Genomic DNA, 9,504 nt, shown 5'->3' with positions numbered 1-9,504 from the left:
GCTTTTATAGTAGCCCAAAATGCGCTGACATCTTTATTCCACAGCGAATAAATCATCTGCTCTGAATCCGTACAAAGCATAAGCATTTTATGGCTTTTAAGTTAATATATATATTACAGGGTCTGTGGTAGTGGTTAAGTTGCTCAACCCATAGGAAGAGCAGGCTTATACCTTAGACGTAGTTCGACGTATCCACACAAACTTTGCAAAAAAAGTATACAGACAACTCTGAATTATTTTGCAAAGTTTTGTGCGGTTTCGTCAACGGGCAGAGTTACAGGGGGTTCCCAAAACTTTAGAAATCCAGCTAGACATGCATGGAAATTGTTTTTGCTCGCACTTACAGCCCAAACCACTGAACGTATTTGCACCAAACTTGCATGAGGAGTGGTGGTCTGGTCCCGAAAGTATGATTTGGCATTTTGGTACCAATCCTTCTGGAAGTTTATTTTTAAATGGGCAGAAATTAGGGCAAAAAAAATTGTGATATCTCCATTCGGTCTGCAAACTTACTTCCTGATTTGGTGTCTGAGGACGCCGCTAAGTCAATCAGGAAGCCATGTAACCAGGGGTGTTGACAGGTCTGGAAAAGATCTGGGGCTATGCTAATTTCGGGACTGTTGTGACTCAGGGCTAGCTAGCCTTTTGGGTGTAGCCCTTGAGATTCTATCTCCCCTTCAGTGGAAAGGTGTTCCTCTCCCATTGCCAAAAGTAAGAGGAAGCTGGAGTTAATACCCTTTCTACCTCCACTGGACTCCACGAGCCAGAAGAAGTCACATTCAGCAGCAAAATCTACCTCCAAAGGTAAGGAGGAGTTTGCAAAAAACCAGGGAGGGCATTCGTCGACGGGGAAACCGTCCACGAGCGATGGGAAGGATAAAGATCCGTCGTCAGCCACACCGTCGACGAAACCCTCATCGATGACGATTACACATAAGACATCGTCTATGGCAAAATCCTCGTCATCGGATTTATCATCCACGAAACAGCCGTTGACGAAGGAAACACACCATTCGACCACGAGGCACTTGTCCACAAAACGCTCGTCCACAGAGCACTCGTCCACGGGGGAGCGACCATCCAAAACACATTTGTCGACGAAACACTCGTCGACGGGCAAAAAGCATTCCACAATGGAACTACCATCGGCGGGACGCTCGTCGACAAAGGTACCATCGACCACGACACCGTCGGCGACACCGCAAGTTCCTGCATCTACGGAGGAATTGGAGCCTGAAGCACCTCCCGCTCACGCCAAGGTGACACTTGTCATTGAGGACAGTTTCCTTGAGGCTGCTGAAGCTGCTGAACCAATGGTAGCACAAGTTTCTCCTTTGGTGGACATGGCAGAGCTTCCTGATGTACTTCTCCAGGAGGAAATATCAGATGCAGAAATGGTGGAAGAACAACCTTGTCCTTCTCCTAAGCAACACAGTCCCCCTTGGCAGCCTTCTACAGAAGAGGCCGACTATCCTCATGCCCCGATACTGATGTTGCCCATACAGAGGATCATGGATGAGTTCTATAGGCGTCAAAGGGAGCAGAGCAGACCGGCTGATTCCATAGAACCGGACACCCGTCGGAGAGACACGTCTCCAATTCCAGGCACATTAAGAAGTCCACCTCACGGGAGTAGACCTCAAAAGAGAGCACGATCACCTGAGCCTGCTCGTAGATCTAGGAGCAGGACCCACAGTGCTTCACCGACAAGGGTCCCATAATCACCATCATCGCATAGACCTCGATCTCCGGATAGGGATCCAAGAATGGCGCCGTTCTCCATTTCAGTCTCAGATTCGCAGGAGGATCCCTTTAGAGAATTCTCTGATCCAGGAGAAGGTGAGATTACACAGCTGCCTGACGCAGCCAGTGAGTGGGATGAGTACATAGTCGAGAAGCCCAGGAAGAGAGATTCCCCAGACGATGCTTCACCTCCGGATGATATGGTTTCTTTCCACACCATAATAGGCAAGGCTGTAGAATTGTTCAAAATTCAGGTTACATCAGAGGAAAAGAAATCGGTGCTTTATGAGCATAGGGACAAACGCAGGAGGACGGTGAACACCATTCCTCTCCTTGACACCATCTGGGAGTCCGGATCCAAGATCTTGTCTACGCCCTTATCTACTCCGGCTCTGGTGTCCAGACCAGAGAAGAAATATAAAGCACCCGAGTCTGCACTGCTTTGTCTGAGAGGTCACACAAAACCGCACTCGGTCATCACAGTTGCAGCTAGGAAGAAGCTTGCCAATCACTCTTCACCACTGTCAGCACCACCGGACGAGGACGGATGTAAGCTAGAAGCCATGGGCAGGAGCTTCTGCGTCGCTTACCATCAGAGCGGGTAATGCACTGGCCATGACTGCGAGATTTGATCGCGAGCTTTGGTTCTGCTCGTCCAAATTGGCTAAGCAGTTACCACCAGACTCCAGGAAGAGGCTAGATCGATAATCGCTGATAGTGAAGTAACCTCGGATCATATGATCGACGCAGCGATTGATGTGGCCGAATCAGGCTTCAGACAGATGGCCCATGGCACAGTACTCAGACAGGCCTGGATGAAGGCTACCAATTTCAGGCCTGAAGTCCAAGTGCATGCATTGGACGTGCCGTTTGATGGACAAGAGCTCTTCAGAAAGAAAATAGACGACCACCTGAAGGGAATTAAATCAGACACGGACACAGCCCGAGCCATCAGTTCTTTAAAGGGCAAGGATAAGGACCTTTGGTCTTTTCGCCCCTTTAGAGGCTCATCTTCTAAATACAGATGGTACGGCCGCTCCTCTTATGGTCAGAAGGCGCAGGCTAGCAAGTACCAAGAGAACAAGTATCAATCCTCCAACAGATACTCCCTTTGAGGCAGGCGTGGCTCTGCCCAGGAGAAGTCACAAAGCAAACAAAACTGACTATCCGATTCCCCTCAACGTCACACCCCGGTGGGGGGAAGGGTATGCCAGTTCTTCCAACGCTGGCAGTCAATTACATCGGACAAATGGGTGTTGCAGGGGGTCACACCATAGAATTTCTAGACCAGCCTCCTTCCCTGCCTCCAACTTCACGCAGGGTGCATATGTTAAGGCAGGTCATGTCCGAAGTTCAAAAACTGCTCCAGAAAGCAGTGGTAGAGCCGGTGCCGTACCCCCAGAGAGGCAAGGGTTTCTACTCCCGCTTCTTCCTCATCAAAAAGAAAAACGGTCAATGGAGACCCATCTTGGACCTGAGGGCACTCAACAAATATATCAAATGCATAACATTCAAAATGGTAGCATTGCAAGGAGTGCTTCCTTGGTTAAACAAGCACGACTTCTTGGCCACTTTAGACTTGGAGGATGCATACTTCCATATACTGATCCATCCATCTCACAGGCAGTTCCTCAGGTTCATGGTGGGAGAGTTTAATTTTCATTTTTGAGCGCTCCCGTTCAGGCTGAAATCGGCACCGAGAGTTTTCACAAAATGCTTGGCACCGTTAGCTGCAAAACTCAGGAGGACAGGAACGGAAGTCTTCCCATACTTGGACGACTGGTTAATAAAAGCATGTTCCGCCGCAAGGGCTCACTGAGCAGTTTTAAGGACTATCAACCTCCTAAAAGAGCTAGGTTTCTCCATAAACAATGCAAAGTCCTGCCCCATTCCCAGCAAGACAGTTCTCTTCCTGGGCACCGAGTTCGATACCAGCATTCCCAGGGTGAGACCATCGGCAGAAAGGGTAGCAGTGATTCTACGCTCAACCTTGTGCTTCCTGGAGAGAGAGACAACATCTGTACGCTCTTACAAATCCCTTCTGGGCATGATGTTCTCGTGCATATTCCTCATACCAAATTGCAGGCGTCGCATGAGACCGGTTCAGGAGGCCCTGGAACACCGATGGAAACAAACTCTTGGATATTGGGAGGACGTCGTCGAGATTCCATCGACGTTACACAAGGCTCTTCGATGGTGGAATGTTCTGCAGAATCTTCCACAAGGGATGCCATTTCAAGCACCGACATCGATCCTTCTGCTCAGGACGGACGCGTCATTATCAGGCTGGGGCGCTCACCTTGTGGACCTCGAAACCAAGGGCACTTGGTCGGCACAAGAGTTCCAACTCCACATCAATGAGTTAGAGCTCAGGGCCATAAGGTGGGCGCTGAAAGCTTTCCTGCCTCTGGTAGCTGGACAGGTACTTACAGTCCAGACAGAAAACACAACCTCCATGCACTACACAAACAAGCAGGGAGGCACGAGATCAGAGATCCTGTCACAAGAATCCCAACAGCTATGGGCATGGGCCTTGCACCACGGAGTGCACCACGGAGTGCAGATCAAGGCAGAGCATCTTTCAGGAGTGGACAATGTCCTAGCGGACAAACTAAGCAGAGAATACACGTTGTCTCACAAGTGGGAGCTGGACGAAAAGGAAACCCAATGGATTTTTGCCTTATGGGGCCATCTGCAGATCGATCTTTTTGCCACCAAGGACAACAAGAAGTGCCGAAGGTTCGCCTCGAGGTACCCAGAGTATCAATCAATGGGAGACGCTTTCTCAGTGGCTTGGACGGGAAAGTTCCTCTATGCCTTTCCCCCCATTCCCCTCATTGCGAGGGTACTACGCAGACTGAAGGAACAGAATTGTTCAATGTTCCTAATTGCGCCGGATTGGGCACGACAAGTCTGAAGCATCTACCCCAACGGCCCCCGATTCGCCTCAAGGCACATTAATATCTGTTGACGCAACAGAACCGCAAGGTCCTCCATCACGACCCGAGGAGCCTATCTCTCAAGGCATGGTTCCTGAGCAGGGTAAACTGATGAATCTTAAGCTACCATCAGAATGTTGGGATATCATTAGGGCCGCGAGAGACCCGTTGACACGAGTCACCTACACCAGGAAGTGGACTCGATTTTCCAAGTGATGCGAGAGATCTGCCCTTGATCCTCTCACTGTTTTGGTTGACCTAGTTCTACCCTACATATTGTGCCTAGCTACAACAGGGCTTTCATTGTCCTCCACCAAGGTCCATCTGTCAGTCATAGTGGTGTACACAACAACTCCGGAGATGCAATCCTTGCTCTCTTTGCCGGCGGTTAAAGTCTTTCTGAAAGGGCTGATGAGTACTTATCCTCCTACGCCCACGCCAGTTCCAAACTGGAGCCTGAACACCGTCTTGACAGCCCTCATGGAAGCTCCCTTCGAACCCATACACAGATGCGAAGTGAAGTTCTTGTCTTGGAAAACTGCCTTTTTGATAGCCATCACATCAGCCAGAGGGATCAGTGAGTTGCAAGCTTTGTCGTCTGAACCTCTGTTTACTTTGTTCCAGAAGGACCGCGTCATCTTAAGACCACATCCTAAGTTCCTTCCCAAGGTGCTGTCGGAGAAAACACTCACTGAGCACATTGTTTTGCCAACTTTTCTCCAGAATCACGCTTCTGAAGCAGAAAGAACATTACACTCTCTGGACGTTGCGAGAGTTTTGAAGTTTTACTTGCAGAGAACCAAGGAGTTCCGCTCCTCAAACCGACTGTTCATTGCTTTCTCTGGCCGTACCAAGGGCCAAAACATCTCTAAACAAAGTCTTGCGCGCTGGGTTTCGTCCTGCATCACCCACTGCCATCAGATGAAAGGCGACCCTCTAACTAGACCGCCATCAGCGCACTCCACCAGAGGGAGGGCGGCGTCAACAGCATTCCACGCAGGGGTGGCCTTCAAGGACATATGCAGGGCCGCCACATGGAGCACTCTGCACACGTTCGTGAAACACTACTGCCTGGCTGAAGATACCAACAAAGAAACTGCAGTTGGACAGGCAGTGCTCTGCCATCTCTTTGCATAAGATAGGACCAGCCTCCTATTCCCACCTTTCCCGGAGTATGTAACCGTTGTGTTGCTGCATGATAAAGGTTTGATCAGAAAGATGTTTTTTCTGTATTTATGCATACATGTATATGATGGTGGCATGTTTTAACTGCTTGGCATTCTATTCAAGCATCTGAATCTATGAAAGATCCAATGCTGGTGAAGTCTTAGTTATTTACCTATAACTGCATTTCTCCAGCATTGGTATCTTCCATAGATTCCCCTGAGAAGCTGCTCCTATGCTCAGCATCCATCATATTGTAGTCTCCACGGTTCAAAATCTGAAGATGGCTGCCGGGGGCAGAGCTTAAGCCCTGCCACCTCATTGGTTGGGGCCATAAAGGACCAAAGGGAGGTGGAGGGACTACACAATAGAATGGCGCATAGGCCATAATGGGCTATGTACATTCATTGCTACCTAGCAATGTGTGTATATTAAAAAAATGTTTTAGTAATTATTTTTATCACAGAGGATTCCCAGTCTGACGACGGGGAATATTCAAGCATGTGAATCTATGAAAGATACCAATGTTGGAGAAATACAGTTACAGGTAAGTAACTAAGACATCTTTGGCTTTATCACCTCCAGTCCCTCCCTAGCAATGCCTCTGCGTGTAATGTTCATGTACATCTGAAATGGCCAATGATTGATCGATTGAGAAATTAGATGTGTCAAAACCTTTGAAACGGACACCATGTTGGATTTGTGAACCACGCAAGTAGCCCACAAACATCACAGTAAAAACTTATTAAAAACAACACAACATTACACTTATCAGACAAATGAAACAATATCTAGGGAGGAAAAGGGTGATGAGGATGGGATGGGATATATCCAGAAACAGTCAGAAATCGGGTGTTTTTTTCTTCTCCTATATCTGCAAACATCTCAGGTGTTCGGGGAAATTTCTGTGATGTTCACAAACTTGACAAATGTTCGAGGACATCAATGAACATGTGTGCATTACAGGGTCAGTGAAAAGTAGTTATTAGATGGCTTATAACTTTCACAATAACAATATAGACCCAATATTGAATGTTGTTGCAAGGTTTGGTGCTATTTCGCCAAGAGGGGGCAAATTTTGAGGGGAGGTCCCAACATTTTTAGATGGCTTATAACTTTGGTACTGTTTTTACAGATCTGCACAAATGTATGCAAAATGATTAAAGACCCAACTTTAAATGGTTGTGCAGTGATTTTGTCAAGAGGGGGCTAAATTGTATGGGTTCACAAAAGTTTCAAAATCAGGATAGACTTGAATGGGAAAAAAAATCTGCTTGCAACTACAGCCGTAGTGCTGGATAGATTTGCAACAAACCTGTGCAAGGGGCATTGGCAAGGACCCGAAAGTATGCTTTTGCAAATCTGTCCTGTGTTTTATTTTTTGAAAAGTGTCAAAATGTAGGTACAAAAAATAGTGATATAACTTTTGTGCCTGAGGCATAGCCTGTGGCCATGGACAGTGGCAAGATTATTAAGGCATGGCCCTGAGCAATATGGCTACTGGCCATGGCCAAAAGGGACAAGCAATGGGGTTAAAGTGGCCATTGCCAGCAGGGACTGGCTATGTGGTAACATTTTCGAATTCGGATGAGCTTGAATGGGAAAATAGATTTTGCTTGCGGATACAGCCTGAAGTGCAGGACGGGTTTGCAGCAAACTTGCACGTGGAGCATCAGCAAAGACCTGAAAGCATGCTGTTGCAAACCTGTCTTGTGTGTTATTTTTTCCAGAGTGTCAAAATGCATGTACAAAAAACAGTGGTATAACTTTGGTGCCTTGGCAGTGGGCATGGCCCTCAGCTAAGTCAAACGTCTGCTCGGATTTGCTTTTTGGGGCCTGCGAGATGGCCGATGCCCATGCCCCATGGATTGTGGACACTGACCATGGCTGCAAGCCATGAGCACTGGCCATTGGTCACATTATGGGGGTATAGTGGACACTGGACCAGATGCAGGCTAAGGGCACTGGGTAACGGGGGTGGTTTGGTGGGGCTTGGGTCATGGCGAGCCTCATGCCCTAGGCAATTCAACCATGACTTGCATCCCCAGAATGTGCTGCTGAAAATGATATACATCAGTATGCCCTGCAAAAAAGATGTTTATTAAAGGAGGTTTATAGTCCTTTCATATATGTTAAAGGAGAAATTATTAATAGCTTATATACAGTGCTGTAACATCATGAAACATTTTCACTTATGAAAAAAACCTATGAAATTCATTGAAAAGACTTTGTTAAAGGGACTTTATGGTTACAAGGTAAAATTGAAAAAAACAAAAGAAATTTGACAGTTATGGTAAGCTATGCAACCATAACTTGCGTCACGGCCATGCACTGCTAAGACTAACACGAAGGACATCAAAGATGACATCACAAATGGCATCATCAATGACATCACTGATTTTCTAACTAATGGTTTCCTAAATGTCCAGTTTAGTTGGGTTCTTGATAAACTGTTTATTTGGAACATTTCATCTAAATCCATCCAGGAAGTCAAAGGTTATTAGCCTTGCTGTAAAAATGGATCTCTGTGATTTCTTGGAAAATATTTTGCGTAATGGAGATTTGACTGAATCTATTTCACCGAAAAACGAAATTAACCTTTCACTTTTTCTACTTTTTTTTGTAATGCGGGGGGAGACCCCCCACAGACCTTCCTCACCTCTCCCTACCCTAACTTATACCCTTACCCCACCTATTATGCACTATGCATATACCACTTTACCTACCATTTTCAGTCATATAAATTTGGTCATTTCTCATTCATTAGGTAAAATTGTATTCAGTGAAATTTAGGTATACAGTAAAAAGCACCACGGTCCATATAAAGGTAATAAGGAGGCGGGGTGCCCCGTTCTCTGCAAAATATTTTAAAAGCTACGTTATGGATTTACCCCAAATCAGTCAAGACATTTAAATCAATCCTTTTTGTCCAAGTTGTTTCTTATTTGGTTCAAATCTGCCCAGCGGTTTTCGCGCTACGGCTGTTCAAAAACTGCACCTTTTCTCTGTGGGAAAATGAATGGCCTGAAAACTGTGAAACTGTGTTGTTTTGTTTTCTTAATAACATTTTTATTTTATAACGTATTGTTCCCGAAATTTGCAGTTTGGGGGGGTAGGGTGAGGTTTGACACAATACTTGTTTTGAGAATTTCATCCAAATTCAACTAGCAAGTAAAAAGTTATTAGCAATAGAACTTTGGGAAAACATGGCTGCTATTTTAGAAAATGCTGTCAGCCTCTCTACTGCAAAGCACCATCACTATCATTTTGGAAGGGGCACCCCCCTTCTCTGTCAAATATTTATGGATGCAATAACCCCAGACCTCTCCCCCTCGGAAATCGTGTCAACGCTTTGTGGCCAAGTTGTTTCATACCTGTTCCAATTCCATCCAGTGGTTTCCGCTGTGCACTAGAGCAAGAATTTGACTTTTCACTCTCTGGGACAATGAATGGGGACTAGGTTGAAATTGCGTATTTTTTTTCTTAATAATTTCTTTATTTTTTAACAGATCTTTCGAAATATGTCCACTGTGTGGGGCTGTAAGTACAATTTTGTCTGCAAAATTTCAGCCAAATTCATTGTATGTGTTAGTCATACATTTTTTGGGTTTTCTATGATACTTAATACTCAATTTATGAACTTTTTCTCATATATAAG

Source organism: Ambystoma mexicanum, chromosome 2q (assembly GCF_040938575.1).
Source record: "Ambystoma mexicanum isolate Mex_15411 chromosome 2q, UKY_AmexF1_1, whole genome shotgun sequence".
In the NCBI taxonomy this organism is placed as follows: domain Eukaryota; kingdom Metazoa; phylum Chordata; class Amphibia; order Caudata; family Ambystomatidae; genus Ambystoma; species Ambystoma mexicanum.
Note: the sequence above shows the minus strand (reverse complement) of the source record.